Source organism: Procambarus clarkii, chromosome 66, assembly GCF_040958095.1.
Source record: "Procambarus clarkii isolate CNS0578487 chromosome 66, FALCON_Pclarkii_2.0, whole genome shotgun sequence".
NCBI classification, from domain to species: domain Eukaryota; kingdom Metazoa; phylum Arthropoda; class Malacostraca; order Decapoda; family Cambaridae; genus Procambarus; species Procambarus clarkii.
Genome location: NC_091215.1, coordinates 25,211,087 through 25,228,284, shown reverse-complemented (window position 1 = coordinate 25,228,284; position 17,198 = coordinate 25,211,087). Strand labels below are relative to the sequence as shown.

Here is a 17,198-nt window from a genome sequence, read left to right as displayed (position 1 = left end):
CGGGGCTCCGCCTCACTCCGCCTGCCCTCGCCGCTGCCCTCGCAAAAACCACACCCTACTGCGGCGAGGAAGAGAACGCGAGCCGGATATTCCTCCGATCACCATCAACGCACGCAGCGGTGCCGGGATGCAGCCGCCCAGGGCCTACGTTAATACTATTATCTTCTCTTTATTTGCTGGGCTATATGGCAGTATTAATATTATTCCGTACCGTCACTGTCATTCCAGTATTATTTTATTAAAATATAAATTGCTATTATGGTTTGGCGTTGCTTTCTTAATTCCTTCCATTCTGCGGCACTTGCCGTCATCGGTTATTTACGATATTACATTGTAGTCTTCATTGTACGATTATTTACGACATTGTATGCTTATTATTATCCTTATTACAGTTACTGAATGGCAGCTCCCTGCCGTCAATTTCACTTTGCTCCTGTTCTAAAGATGTTGCCGAAGTTCACGGCGTACTAGCTGCGGCTCGCAGACGCTCATTGACAACACAAGACTACTCTCAGCGGCCACTTAAGGCAGACTCCTTGGCTTCTATCCAGCCCAATCACCCGTCTGGAGGCAGAGATGGGATAGAGACCAAGGGTAATGTTCCCCGCTCACATTCTACATCCGTTAGGACACAAGCATGTTATAGATTTGGCTTTAAGAATTGGTTCTTATTCCATTTTATTGTTTATGTATATGTTGCTTAGTTGTTATACCCGTTCTTGGTATATGTATTGTTTATATTCAAGATTTATAGTGTTTCGTCTTACCCTGTTATAGTTGCTTTGTGCTTCCTTGCTGTTCTCCTACTGGTTTTCTCCCACCTTTGCTCTTAGCAAAGGTACTTCCCCCTTCCGTTTGCTGGAAGATTCTTAGAATTGTTAGCCCCCCTTCATTGCTACAGTATAATTATTCGGATGCTCTTTATTCATCCAGGATTGTTAATTAAGGTTTCTCTTAATTCCTGCTGCCGGGCTCCCTCCCCCGTTTTTTCGTCTCCGTATTGATTCAGCTAGGGTTTCCCTCTCGTCTGTGCTCTTGCCTGTCACGATAACACTGCACGCCGCTTCTGCCCACCCTTACTGCCTTATATCTTTCAGCTCGGGGGAGGTGAGCTACGCGACAAAAAATCGACGCACGCTCCGACTGGACCAGGTATCGCTTACATGGTCAGGAATCAACACTCTTCGGATCCTACAAGCACAGATCCTACAAGCGCTCCTGTCACCAGGCGAGATTTCTCCAGGATCCTACGCGCTGCCCTCTCGGCGCTAGGCTTGACTTCAGATGACTACGCTCCGCACCCAGCTGTCTCGGGACGGGCTCGCCACATCAGAAATAATGGCAAACGGCAGGCGGAAGAGTAGTGCTCACATCCTACGTCAGACGGGACGTTGTTGCTCTGCTACATTGAGTGCCTCACGCGGCCAGCTGGCACTCGCCCTTCGGGGGGGGGTCCGGCTGCTGGCCTGCGGTGGGGGTGCAGCGCCGGTCCCCAAGTGTCCCGCTGTCCGCAGCTAATACTTTGCCCAGTCTAGGTGCTAGTAAGCCCTACTTGTAGTCACACCCCCTTCTCCTTATCCATTAGGTCTTTTACGGCCTCTTGGCCGGGTACATTACGTGTTATGTGGTCTCTCACTTATTAGTTATTCTTTGTGTCCTGCCTGTTATATCCTAGTGTTATATAATTACTACACATTTGCACTCGGCCTTAATTCTAGTACCAGTTAACCTTTAGGTTTCTGCAGAATTAGTTTCCATGTCACTATAGGCTAAGGTCTCATACTTACTACGGGTGTACCTTTTAAGTTAAATCTAGTCCTTGGAATTGTTACTGTTAATTCTTACTTTATATATTTACTTTATATATTTACTTTATATATTTTAATATAAACGTTATATATTCCTTAAATTATATTTGAAACTTTGTATATTTACATGTTCAATATTAAGTTTTATATAATATCAACTTTGTTAAGCCTATAATATAAACCGTGTTTAATATAAACTTTATATAATTACTTACTTTATGTGAACTTTATATATTTACATGTTCTGCAGAATTTAATCTTCAATAAACTTTAACGCCCCATACTGCCAGTATCTTTCTCCCCCTGGCCAGAAAATGGTCACTGCTTGCAACACAAGCGGGGATGTTTCTGGCGGGGGAGAAAGAAACAATTGCGCAGCGCGTCCCGCGGCGTTGCGCGGGCAGTTTGGGGCCGCATAAATACGGGCGCACAACGGGGCTCCGCCTCACTCCGCCTGCCCTCGCCGCTGCCCTCGCAAAAACCCCACCCTCCCCCCCTTTTGCAAGCGGCTGCTTTTGTACCCCCGTCATGCTTTGCACAGTTGTCCCGATTGTCTCCACACTGCATGTGGGAAGGGGGGTGCAGCGCCGGTCCCCAAGTGTCCCGCTGTCCGCAGCTAATACTTTGCCCAGTCTAGGTGCTAGTAAGCCCTACTTGTAGTCACACCCCCTTCTCCTTATCCATTAGGTCTTTTACGGCCTCTTGGCCGGGTACATTACGTGTTATGTGGTCTCTCACTTATTAGTTATTCTTTGTGTCCTGCCTGTTATATCCTAGTGTTATATAATTACTACACATTTGCACTCGGCCTTAATTCTAGTACCAGTTAACCTTTAGGTTTCTGCAGAATTAGTTTCCATGTCACTATAGGCTAAGGTCTCATACTTACTACGGGTGTACCTTTTAAGTTAAATCTAGTCCTTGGAATTGTTACTGTTAATTCTTACTTTATATATTTACTTTATATATTTACTTTATATATTTTAATATAAACGTTATATATTCCTTAAATTATATTTGAAACTTTGTATATTTACATGTTCAATATTAAGTTTTATATAATATCAACTTTGTTAAGCCTATAATATAAACCGTGTTTAATATAAACTTTATATAATTACTTACTTTATGTGAACTTTATATATTTACATGTTCTGCAGAATTTAATCTTCAATAAACTTTAACGCCCCATACTGCCAGTATCTTTCTCCCCCTGGCCAGAAAACAAGGGATCCCTTTTCACGCATAGAGAAATAAACGCACGGAATCGTCAACCCGCTGAAGCTGTAAATGCAAAGACAATATTTTACTTTAAAATTCAGGGGGAAATATTCTTCCAAATAATTATGGGAAGACCTTTGACACGCACATCATTGATTGGCTGCAGGCGGGCAGGTGCCGTCCTTTGCACCTGCCCGCACTCTTCCAGTGCTGCCAGATTGGGCTACAAATAGGGAATTGGGCTACTTATGAGAGCCCCGCGCTCCCAAATTTTTAATTTCGCTACTTGCTACTTTTTGGGTTAATTTAAAAGCAAGATGCGCTAATTTGGGCTATTAATGTTAAGAAACTCAATTATGATTATTTAGGATCAGATGCAACAAAAACAAGCACCCCGCGATAGCAGCCACAGACTGACGATTTAAATGCGAGCACAGCACGCACAGCAGCACGAGTATATATATATATTTTTTTTTTTTTAGATATATACAAGAGTTGTTACATTCTTGTACAGCCACTAGTACGCATAGCGTTTCGGGCAGGTCCCTGGAATACGATCCCCGCGAAGAATCGTTGTTACAACCAAGTACCCATTTTACTGTTGAGTTAAACAGAGGCTACAGTTAAGGATTTGCGCCCAATAAATCTTCCCCGACCAGGATACGAACCCATGACAAAGCGCTCGCGGAACGCCAGGCGAGGGTCTTACCACTACACCACGGAGACTGGTAAAGATCTGGTAAGATCTGGTAAAGAGACTGGTAAAGAGACTTCATGACCATAAAGATCACATTCACTCCAAAAAAAATCTTCCACTTACGGGCTATTCATGCCCGTGCCACCTCTTGGGTGGCTTAATCTTCATCAATCACAAATAAGCAGTTACAGCCCCGCTCCTGTGCCAGAACGGTTGAGGGGGGTCACAGGGACCAGACATGACAGTCTGCTCTCAGCAAAACTTTTAAATTACTGAACAATTTGGAAGATTTTAATCGAGAACACTTCTTCAAAAGGCTAGAAGATGTAAGACGAACAAGGAGCAACGGTTTCGAGCTCAACAAGTCACACGGAAGGATGGAAAATAGTCACTGCTTTTCCCAAAAGTGGTGAAGTTCTGCGGGGAACGAAAACGTATTACCATGATTTTGTGTCTAACCGACTAAGTAGCGCGCGCGCGCGCATCGAGTGGGTTATTAATCGGGCGTGTGCGGACTCGGCGACCTCTTGCTCGCCTCTTCCTCGCCAGTACACTACAAAACGTGTGTTCCAAGCTGAGCACGCCCCTGGGGTCCAAGCACAGCTGCTGACAGCTGCTGCAGCTGTTCCGGCCGATGATCCAGCAGCTGATGGTCCAGCTGGCGGTGTTCCAGCTGAGCATGCCCCTGGGGGCCAAGCACAGCTGCTGACGTTCCGGCCGAGGTGGTCCCAGCCGATGACCCAGCAGCTGATGGCCCAGCTGGTGGTGTTCCAGCTGAGCATGTCCCTGGGGGCCAAGCACAGCTGCTGACGTTCCGGCCGAGGTGGTCCCAGCCGATGACCCAGCAGCTGATGGCCCAGCTGGTGGTGTTCCAGCTGAGCATGTCCCTGGGGGCCAAGCACAGCTGCTGACGTTCCGGCCGAGGTGGTCCCAGCCGATGACCCAGGTGCCACAAAGGTGCCAAATTAAAGACTGGGTGCTGCCGGGGCGGGCCCAAGGGCTGCTGGCGGCCCTGGCCAGGCTGAACTTGCGCGCCCTTATAATCACCATTGTTTAATAATCTTCACAGGAAGAAACAACTGTAAATATAGAAATAGTTTATTACAGCATACACGGTAAAGAAAACAGCTCGGAAACTATGGAAATAAAGCTGCGAAAAAAAAACATTAAAAGTCCATTTCAAGTTCAAGTATGTTTATTGTCGGTTCGTTCATGCTAGCTAGGCTTGCAGTTGTGTGGTCGGGGTTCAGGGTGCACAATAAACCAGCACTCACTGGTTGAATAGGGGATGCTTAATGAACTATCCACCTCTGGCGGCAAAAAATCAATATATATATATATATATATATATATATATATATATATATATATATATATATATATATATATATATATATATATATATATATATATATATATATATATATATATATATATATATATATAATGTACCTAGTAGCCAGAATGCACTTCTCGGCCTACTATGCAAGGCTCGATTTGCCTAATAAGCCAAGTTTTCCTGAATTAATATATTTTCTCTAATTTTTTTCTTATGAAATGATAAAGCCACCCATTTCATTATGTATGAGGTCAATTTTTTTATTGGAGTTAAAATTAACGTTGATATATGACCAAACCTAACCTAACCTATCTTTATAGGTTAGGTTGGCTTAGGTTAGGATAGGTAGTCGAAAAACAATTAAATCATAAAAACTTGGCTTATTAGGCAAATTGGGCCTTGCATAGTAGGCTGAGAAGTGCGTTCTGGCTACTATGCAAGGCCCGAATTGCCCAATGAGCCAAGTTTTCCTGAATTTACATAATTTTCTAAAAATTTCCTTATGAAATGATAAATCTGTCCATTTCATTATGTATAAGTTAATTTTTTAAAATTTGAATTAAAACTAATATAGATATATGACCGAACCTAACCAACCCTTCCTAACCTAACCTATCACCACTAAGTCAGTAAATTATGTTATTAATACAATTTAATAATAATAATTCAAATAAACTAAATGGAAACACTATATTGAAAATATAAAAAATCACTCGGCCTATTAGGCAAATGGGCCTTGCATAGTAGGCCGAGAAGTGCGTTCTGGCTACTAGGTACGACATATATATGTATATAATGTGTGTGTGTATGTGCAGAAGTAATATTAATAAAACAATTAGCATCGTATAGTGTACTTTATGTATCAAAATATATTACTTTGAAACCCATATCATTCACTAAAAAAAAATTGGGCTACTCTTATTACAAATTCGCTACTTTTTGACCGTCAGCTCGCTACTTTCCGTAATTTGGAACTGGCAACCCTGCACTCTTCCAGTTGTTGACTCGACGTCGAGGAGTGAGGACATGTCTGTTCTGCGCGTCGCTGGGCTGATAGCAGAGGTAGCGTCAAATTGTTTCTTGCGTTATACCATAACAGACTTTCAATAGCCATTAAGGTGCTTACGGATACATAATACACAGATTATCAATCTTATTGCATAATGCTAACTTATACACAGCATCTAACTGAATTCACAATATAATTTCGACCTCGACTTTGACGACATGTATACAACTTGTTCCCCTCCACCTGGGGACCGCCGAACAACAAGACGCGATTTTGACCACTGGGTTGTTGTTTAAGATTCAGCTGCTGGGAACGAAAAGTTCCAAGTAGCACGGGCTATGGTGAGCCCGTAGTGGACTAACCTGGCACAGGAGCGAGACTGAAACTGGACCACTGGGTCTCAATACTGTACTTCAGTTAGGCATTCATTCCTCTTCCACGCCTTGGCGTGCTTATCGCCTGGGGTCACAGGGTTAAGGTGATAGATTTTTTTCTGTATACTGACTGGATCTTCGACCTGGAAGACTGTGATCAGCACTGTCTTCGCCGAAAGGTGCCGGGCCTCTGAGTATGGTGGGCGTCCGACTCTTGCTCAACTGGCCTCTAGAAAATGTTTCTGCGTTTTTGCTCGATTGGCCTCGAGTTTAGGAGAGGCTAACACGATATAAGTTGTAGCACGATATAGGTTTTCACGATATTTTCAAGAGGAAACTAGATTTATTCCTCCAAGGAGTGCCGGACCAACCGGGCTGTGGTGGGTATGTGGGCCTGCGGGCCGCTCCAAGCAACAGCCTGGTGGACCAAACTCTCACAAGTCAAGCCTGGCCTCGGGCCGGGCTTGGGGAGTAGAAGAACTCCCAGAACCCCATCAACCAGGTATCAACCAGGTTGGAACACGATATAGGTTGGCCTCTGTCAAAAGCGATGAACTTTTCTCCAAAGCGATATCTTTCTGAAGATGAGGTCTCAATGCTTGGATACAATAATATATTTATTTATTTATTTATTTACTCCTAGGGTTTGGTTTATATATTTTTGTTTCCTGCAGGTACCACTTGTTGTGCAACATAGTTTAAATGGTGCATTCTGACCCCGAAGTCCAGTTCTTCATTAATCTTCTGCAAGATCATGTTTATAATTGTATAGTTGTAACGTGCAATGATATCTGTGACGTACATTGTTTTGCCCCAAATGCAAGCTCTTACATTTTTCGATATTAAAAAGCATATACCAATCTTCCGACCATTTGTTGATTTCATGTAGATCTCTTTGTAAGGCCTCAATATCATTTTCACTTCCCAATTTACCATAAATCTTTGTGTAATTTGCAAGGATCATAAAGGAAATCAGGACCATAAAGGAAATCAGGATCTGATTTCTAAAATTAAAGTCACCCATGACATAAATACTGCTAGATCTAGATGCTCTAGATATTTTCCATATATACATATATGGTACTATATCAAAAGGTACCAAAAGGTTTGACTATATGTACCTCAGGTTTGGTTGACTTTGACTTTTTACGAATCGCTAAATATCTGCCTAACAGCGTGTTTAACTGTCGCAAGACACATGAATTTACCTTTCGACAGGTGACCCATCCTTTGAACTAATTGGTCGCGTTTTTTACGTCATGGCAACTAAATGCAACATATGAAAATTAACGGCTCACCCATATCTGCTTTTTCAATGCATCGGCCTCGATAAGTTAGGCGGTTTCTTGGGTCCGTAAGTTTCTGGTCGGGTTAGGAAGGTTATTTGTTTTATGGAGTGGTAAAGCTGAGCATTAATTAAGGTGTTTATCTTACACGGGAACGCCGGGGCGCACCCGCCACTTGTGACGTTGTGGCCTCTAGATGAACAGCATCATGATGTCCTGTAGTACAGTGACCTACTTTCTTGACTCACAATCGGGGATTCCGGGTTTGATCCCCGGGCAGGACAGAAATGCTTGTTATTGTTGTTGTTTCAGATTTAGCTACTCAGAACGAAGTGTCCATGTAGCACGGGCTATGGTGAGCCCGTAGATGAGTTTGGTTATACGCCTTGTTGTTTCTGTGATATTTGGGCCTAAGTTTAAAATGGAGGAGGGGATTCCTCCTTTTTACCTGCTTATTTATCGCTTCTGTTTTAGTGCACTGGTTTTAATCTTGTTTTATTAACATCTTGGTGGCGGATGTAGATGCAGAATGCTCATTAATGAGTCCTATTCCTCAACGGCTTTTTTAAGCATCGTAGTCGCAGTGGAATGTGCATCTAATGCAGCTGCTGTTGTTGGATTAATATTGAGTTTGATGCGCAGGGCTTCAGTACCTTCATATTCCAGTAAGTAGTGCAATAGTGGCGCCTCCGCTTCAGTTTCATAGATGTGACACTCTTTAACTATTGGGTTCATTACCTCCCAGCAGCACTTGTAACCAAGTCTGAGTCTGTGTATGGCTACTGCAATGTCTCTGGATATCTTTTTGCCAGGCTTGAAAGAGGAGTAACCAGTGGCTTGTTCGTACCATATCGCAGTGGATCTTCCTTCCGCTACTTTGGCTCTGTGGCGACTTTTGATAGTTGAGAATATTTTCTTCTTGATTTGCTCCTTTATCTGTAAGAAACTTGGAGGTATTTGAACCTGTACAACAGGTAGAGCAGTGGCAGTTTTTGCTAGTGAGCCTGCCTTTTCAATACCATCTATGCCAATGTGACTTGGTATCCAATTTAGGGTGATTGACAGCCCTCGATTATGGGCTTCTTTTCCTATATGTTGAATTTCTGTGAGGACAGAAATGCTTGAGCAAGTTTCCTTTTAACTGATGTCTCTGGTCAGGCGTTAGGCAACTGTAGCAGATTGTATCCTGGGGAAGATCATTAGTTCGATCTAGGGATACCTCGATACAAGCCTAAGTACTGGCTATGTCCCTAACAACTGGAATTAAAAGTCCCAGCTCGTGTGTGATCCACAGAGCAGCTCCTGGTACATCAATACCATGTAGTATTAACACATGGGCACGTCGTATTTTGACATACTTTATCTAATGCCAAAACTGTCGTATTAGAAAATGGTAGCGGCTTGCGAAATTTACATAATGTCCCGTTTTCTGTTCGTGGGTCCTTTGGTAGGTTAGGATGCAACCCATCCTCCTAACAGTGTCGCATTTTGACGCATTTTAGCCTATACTTATGGCTAAAAATTGTACTAGAAAATAGTAGCGACTCGAAAAATTTACATACTGTCCCGTTTTTAGTTTTGGGTCCTCTGGTAGGTTAGGAGAGGGCACTTTAGTACGACAGTTTCTTGACGTTGGGTACGCTCGCGAGAACGGTCTGCTCTATCACCTGCTCACCATTACACCCCTCAGAACCTCTTCTGCACTATTAATAATTAATAAACATCTAATAAAATGTATCCTTGAAACCTAGCTCCACACAAATCAAATCAAATGTTTATTCAGGCAAAAGTACATTCATACATGAGTTACAAACATAATATTGGATTTATAGATAGAGCTAGTACACACAATACCTAAAGCCACTAATACGCACAGCGTTTCGGGCAAGGTGTGGGAAAAACACTTAGACTAAAACTTAATACTAATTGCGATTAAAGTATAAATTGTTGAAAAAGGGGAAAAATAAGGGGGGGGGGCAGAAATCAGCAATTATACAAGTTGGTCAACAAACAGTATTGTTTGAAAATAGCAAGACATGTGTTGACATTTAGGGGGTAAAGTAGATTACGTGGAGTTAGTGTTTCTCTTGAACTGGTTGAGATGTACAGCCTTTGACATGATTGGGAAGGTCATTCAACATAATAAAAACTACTCGAGCCTGTGCTATATCTAACATGTTGAAAATGTATCTACATAACTCAAGCTGTAGAACAAAGCTGTCACCGTTCTTTTTCTTCACAGATCATTAGAATGGTGGTATAGAATAGCTGTCATCAGTGACGGATGTACATGCACGACGAGAGGGGCTGTTAGAGTATTATCACCCACAATTACTTAGTAATTTATATATTACGAACTCCTGTTTGTCTGGTGTGGGTCGTTACCTATCTTAGACTAAGCAGATGTGTGATCGATTATATTAAATTTATTAATTAACTTGCATGTCTGTGTTTGTGGGAGTGGAACTGCAGTGTTTTATTATTATTATTATGACTATTGAGTTTGAACTGTGGTTCATGATCCTTCTTCACGACCCTTCCCCAATAGCAGTCCATTTGTTGCAAGGGTACATTGTTCAGACCTAGCAAGCTCTGTTGGCAGGTTCCTTTGGTGTCTGCGGCTTTGTCACTCGTGTGTTTGTGTGCATGTTTAGTTTAGTTAATTTATTATGCACCCCATACCCATCCTGTGGGCGGTAGTGGAAAGGGTTACAGAGGCACATAATGGGCTCAGGGACTGAACCCCACAATTCATTTAGCTAAGCAAGTTACACTCTTGATGAGCAAGTTACAAAATTCAATGCACATCGTCACATCAACATTGGGTTCGAGACCGACCACAAGTACAGTTTCTGAATTAAGTAACTGACATATGGAGTTAAAGTATGGAGGATATAAAGGATATGACAGTATGGAGAGTTAGTGTCACAATTGATATGTTCATCCCGCGGTGCACACCGCAGCGGTGGATAGGTTACAATCACTCATTCACTACCTACTGCTATGTCTTTCTGAAGATGAGGTCTCCATGCCTGGATGCTATAATCCAGATGGGGCGTATTAGTAGAACTGAACGACTACCTTCTTTTCCTTGAATGTAAACGTATGCTTAATTATTCCCAGGGTTTGGTTCGCTTTTTTTACTGTTGCTCCCACTTGTTTTGCAACTTTTAGTGAATTATGGATTCGGACTCCAATCCAGAGGATCTATTCCTTGGTCCAGGATTTTTGTGAAAAGGAGTTTCAGTGCATTTGCCAGTTCCTTTACGACTTTTGATTGAAATCCATCCACACCTACTGGGGTTTTGAGTCTTAGTTTGTTAATGCTCTTCCTGATTGTCTCGCATGTAATGGGTATATCTCTTAATTCATTCTCTTCACCTTCTTCAAACATTTGTGTGGATGATGGGATGCCATTCAATCTTTCTAGTGTGAAAACTGATGTAAAGTATTCATTCAGAGTGTTTGCAGCCCTTATATCATCCAATATAACTTGGTTAGTCTCATCTTTTAGTGGGTCCTACAAAGTCCTTTGTTTTGGTTTTACTTCGTATATATGCATATACTGATTTTGGATCTTCTTTTGTTCTGGGCAAGTTTTCTTTCTTAGTTTATTTTGGGTAATCTGATTTCCTGGGTTTGAGAGAGGGGTAAAACTAAATGTTCAATGACGCCAGACTGAATCAATCAGAGAGTCTTACTAGCAATCCTAACTGGATTTGAGTCAAGCGTGTCGAGCGGTCAATATACCCATATTGAATTATATGTTCTTGGGTGGCTATTCAGATTCGCTGGTTAGTGCATAACCAGCTGAACTTTAGGATTAAATTCCCGAGTCTGATATCTGCAAGTGTAACCTGTTTCACTACCACCCACACGATGAGTATGGGGTGTGTAATATATAAACTACTCTTAACACCTTCACTCTCGTTATTCACATTCCTCAGGGAAAATGCACACAGAATTCTTGGTTCCTGTCCGTCATTTGTGGAACTTGAGAAAATCTACATCTGTGAATATTAACTTTGTATATCATTTGTGTAACAACTCTTATGGTAAGAGACAATATAAAAACGTAAGTGAAACATTATACTAGTGTAACCAGAGGTGGTACCCTATCTTTCCATCTCTCTAGTAATATTATATAATTAAATAGAGTATTTTGAAAGCAGTCATTCATGTATAGGTGTTGTGAATGAAAGGATTAGATCAAAATTTCGTACACGAAACTTTGACGAAATTAATTAACTTTCCAAAGTTTATTTTACACATGTAATGGGCCTGACACGTGTTGCTAAAGGTCGTGTTGCTAAAGGTCGTGATGCTAAAGCAATCCTTATATTATCTTTGGAGGCAGAGTAACAGTCAATATAGATGAGCAGGGTTAATGTTCTATGCAGGTTTAGGCCTATATATTTAAATTATACATATGAATGAGAGAATTTCTTCCAGATATCATAGTAACAGATTACATTAAATATATTTCCGACTTCCTTCGCATCACATTTTCGCCATATAAATAAAACAAAACTGGACGATTTATCCAAAGAAATTCACTGGTAATCGATTCTTTGATATAAAATTCATTTTTACTACCCACGACTGACGTGCAATGGTGTCATAGCGGGTATATTATCAATTACTGGGATAAGAAAGTAGAGAGCGGGTGCTTGGTTGGGAGAATTGTAGTTCACCACAATTTATCAGATGCCTTCCTGTTATTTGGAGTGAGTAAAGCCCATCCATCATTAGCTTCAGTGACGGGCGTAAGAGCAGTTGGCAGCTTACAGGTAACTACATACTTATAGGAAGCTACATCCTGTAACTACACTGTAAGCTAAGTGTGGTTACAGGATGAGAGCTAAGCTCGTGGTGTCCCGTCTACCAGATACTCTTTGTTATGTGAATAAAAAACTTGAACATTTTCACGTCGTGAATGGGATTCGAACCCACGCAGGGAGACCCGATTGGATTAGTACGATTGGTGAAACATGGTAATGATAATCATGCTGTTTAATGGTGGATATGATCGTGGTAATAATTTGGGTATATTTATATATTTTTTAACAGCATTGATTAAGAATTTAGATTTGAATTTAAGTATTTTAAACAGGAAAATGAAAAACGTACAAGACGCTTTATCTTCCAACAATATATTTTATTATTCTTAGTAATATGCTTTGGTCACACTAACACTGCGGGTTCACTATAGGGTGACGCTGTCACACTATAGAGAGCCCGTTGTGTCACACTATAGAGAGCCCGCAAGAGAATTTGCAAGAGGCATTATTCCAAGTAACTTACCAGATAACTGAACCCTGAGTGCCTCAACACTGATTTTACACCTAACCAAATAAAAAAAATCTGCACAATCATGGCGAAAATACCTATGTATCCATCAATATGAAAATTACCGGGAACAAGGGCCAAACATCCCAACCAGCAGCCATAGGATGTCCCCAGAGCTACACCCGGCCAACCCTTTCAACAAGGTGTTATAAATATATGAGGGGAGGGGGGAGGAGACATGACGTAACAACACTAATGACTCAAGCATTAAACACTATATCAATACCTCATAACGGTGTAATCCCCAAGTGGCAGACCATTTTCTTCATGCCTGTCATTCCTTATTCCATATTTCTGACTCGTCGAGACACCTACCAAGCAATTCCTACAAATCTTACGTTCATGCTAGGCTTGCTCCCCCCCCCCTCACTCCCCCTTAAAATGCAGCCAATGTTTCTTGGAAGGGTTCAGCTAAAAGAAAAGGAATTTTCACACCTGGAGCTGTGAAAAATAAATGATTGCATATTGTGACGATGACGACGCCATCTGTTGTTCACCGGACCCTATTTTCTGTTTTCCTGTGGAAGGCTGTGATCTTATTGATACGTATATAGTTTCCTGCTAACTATTCATCTTTTACTCCTCAAAAGTGATGTGGGTAGTACATTGGTCAACGGGGATCAGTTCACCCCGAGTGTCTCAACACCGATTTTACACCTAACCGAGTCAAGAAATCTGCACAACCATGGTGAAAATACCTATGTATTCATCAATATCAGAATTACTAACAACAGTGGCCAAATATCCCAACTAACTTCTTCATTAGTGTTGTTAGTCTTGATAAGAATGTTGCTTGATTTTGCTTTCAGCTTATCCTGGGGAGCAATGTTCTGGTGGCTAGATTACTTGTTTGATTTCGTTAATTATATTTTCGTTGTTGATGATAGTTTTAATTTATGTACTAAGTATTCGCTGGATGTGGTGGTTCCCATTCTTCCTCGTTGGGTAGATTACTTATCGCTATTGATCTAGGGTAATTTCGTTTGTCAATATATCTTCTGACTTTTTGTTGTAGCGATTTGATTGTTGCCGCCGAAGGCGGCAAGTTTATTGTGCACCCCATACTTATCCTGTGAGCGGTAGCGCAAAAGCATTACAGAGGGCACAAAAGGTCTTTATCAGACCTCATCTTAGATTATTACAAAAACAATTTCTTCAATCCTTCACACCTTATAGATACAATGTCAGCTAGTTACAGAGAAAGTGCTATTACAAGAGCTACATATTTACAGTAAGTCATCATACATTAATGGTAGGTCTTGTCGTTAATACATAATAGTTTGGCCAATGGGGATATTACAGAGTCATAGGGGAGCTTCTGTTTATTATTAGTCCTCACAATACACTACTTGTTTCTGAATCTCATATGTCGTTCATCTACTGGAAGCAAAATGTGGGTACAGTGCAAGGATTTCAGGTAATTTATCCATGGTAATAAGATAGGTTGCCATATCATACAGAGTGAGCTTAGATTCATCTCTAAAAGGCTCAATTTTACAACAATCCAAGATATAGTGTCGAGTGTGTGTCCCTGCCTATGTCCACACACTTTACACTTTACTTCATCTAGATCCCTATACAAGCCGAACTGCCAGAGATACTTGTAGCCAAGTCTTATACGAGCTGTGACAACATCTGTTAGTCTACTGACTTTGTTACTTGCCCCATACACATGTTTTACTTCACACATTTCATTGTGATGAACAATGGACCTGCTAGTTCCAGTTTGCACTGTTCTACTTTCTTCAAATCCATCTAGGAGTTCTCGTCTAATGACACGTTTAAGGGACCTATTTGATAACTCAAGATTCCATTCAATACTGTCTTTATTTACTGCAGCCTTAGCAAGGGCGTCAACTTTGTCATGTTCCTGCATGCCAATGTGAGAAGGAATCCACAACATTTTTATATTTACCCTCTTGCTAAGTATTCTTACATAACTACGTCTAGCTTCCAAGACAAGCACGTTATTACTTGATTGCAAACTGTTTATGTTGTAGCGACATTCTTCTTGTCCTATGAGGCTGCTCTTATATCTCATAATTTGTAGTATTGTGAATTTTGAATGAGTCTTGTGTTTGGTATGTACATGTTATTCATTCTTTACAGTTGCTTTACTGAGAGGCTATATGAACGTTTGTTTGGTTATTGGTTCCATTTTAAACTGTATATGGAAATTATCAATTCGTTCTCTGTCGTTGAGTGCTAGATTTGCTACATATCGTAGTGCTTTGTTTTGTACTCTGCAATTTGAGCATGTTATAGTAAGTTTAATAGAGTACATGGATATTCTAAAATAGGCCAACCAAATTAACATTTTATACCTGTGAAATTTTATTTGTGGTGGAGCTTCGTTGAATCGATAAAGTTGTAGTTTTGGCCATTGCTGTTGTCTTATTTATGCTAATGATTCCGTACTCTAAATTGCTATAATGTAGAGTTTGTGCTAGGTAATCCATAACTCGCATAGACATGCCATTCTCGTGATGGCTTAAATTCCCTTATATCCTGTGTAACGCCAATAGCGTCCCTGTAAATGTCTAAATTATAGGGGGGAACCATGGATCTTGTGAGGGTAATTCTTAATATTGTTAGCATATTCAGAAATTGTAGTCAATACATAGCTATGAAGTGGACTGTAAGTGTGTGTATTTACGTGAGTGTATAGTATAGTATATAAGTAATAGTATAGTATATAAGTTACTGGAAGAGAGCTAAGATCGTGGAGTTTTTTCATTCCTATAGTATCATATTCATAAAATCATTCCTATAGTATCATTTTTCATTCCTATAGTTTTGTCACGTGATGGTTTGATATTGCAGATATGGTTTTCACATCCACAACCTTCACACTTAAATATTCCAACCTCTAACCCCTTTTAGCGAAATAGAACTTTCGATTTTTTCAGCATCTTTAATTGTTTCCTTGGATTGAAACTCGGACCTCTTTTTCTTGAAGTTGTAGGTTTTAAAAATTCCTCCATGTCAATTGTGTCGATTCTTGTCACTATTTTGTATGTAGTGATCATATCGCTTGTTTCCCATCTATCTTCCAGCTTTGACATGCTTAACGCCTCCATTCAGGTTTTCCGCATTGCTCATTTCTTCATTTCGCGGTGGGTTTTAGTATGTACAAGGATGTCATCTGCATAGCTGATTAGTGACGTTTGCCGGATTAGTTGGGATTGATTTTACTTATTACCAAGGATAAAATACCTGAAATTCTTGCACGGTATCCATATTTCGCTTCCAGTAGATAAACGACATACGAGATTAAGAAACAAGTACCCTGTAGTATATTGTGAAGACTAATGATAAACAGCAGCTCCCCAATGACTGTAATATCTCAATTGTTCAAACAATTGTGTTAGCGATAAGACCTACCATCAATGTATAATGACTTGCTGTAAATATATAACTCTTGAAATAGAAAATTCTTTAACTATAAGGTGTGAAGGATAGATGAAATTCGTTATGTAATAATCTAAGATGAGGTCTGATAAAGACCTTTTGTGCCCTCTGTAATGCTTTTTGCGCTACCGCTCACAGGATGAATATGGGGTGCACAATAAACTAGCCGCCTCCGGCGGCAACAATCAAAATCTCATTTCTTCAGTTCCGGAAATAGCATGTCTTTGTGTCATTGTTAATTTATTAATGTGGTTTTTGAGATATGGTCACCACACATGATTGCATATTCAAATTTCGGTCTCACCAATGCCGTGAACAGTTTGTCTGTACCACCATGTTGGACGACACCTACGGGAGATGATATCTAAATAGGAATTTTAAATTTCTTGCTCTGTCCATCAATTATTTTGTTCACAATTGATGTTGCAGCATTTCTAGTAATATCCAGCTTGAGCTAATTTTGAATCGTAGAAATTTACTCCTGTATTTTTCAGTGTATTATAGAGGCATTTTAGCAGCTATCATGTAAGCGTAATCATAGTGCTCGCGTGGCCGTACATTAGTATAGAGGAATCAATAGTGTCAATTATTATTCCTTTGAAAAGTACTGAATTGTCGTTACTCTTTTTGCTGATTGAAGTGTATGACATCTGTATTACAGGGTACAGATATAGTCGAATGTTATTAGTTGGTACATTACATAC

At 40.6% G+C, this 17,198-nt stretch overlaps 1 protein-coding gene across 1 annotated transcript in view; it reads left to right on the top strand.

The window, feature by feature from the left end:
* tun (N-terminal glutamine amidase tungus) overlaps positions 1–3,001 on the top strand; it is a 54,427-nt gene extending 51,426 nt beyond the window's left edge. Inside the window, exons 8-9 of the transcript XR_011223872.1 lie at positions 393–594; positions 1,098–3,001. The gene's annotated coding sequence lies outside the window, so the exon portion shown is untranslated. The remainder of the gene's footprint in view (positions 1–392; positions 595–1,097) is intronic.
* Positions 3,002–17,198: the final 14,197 nt, after the last annotated feature.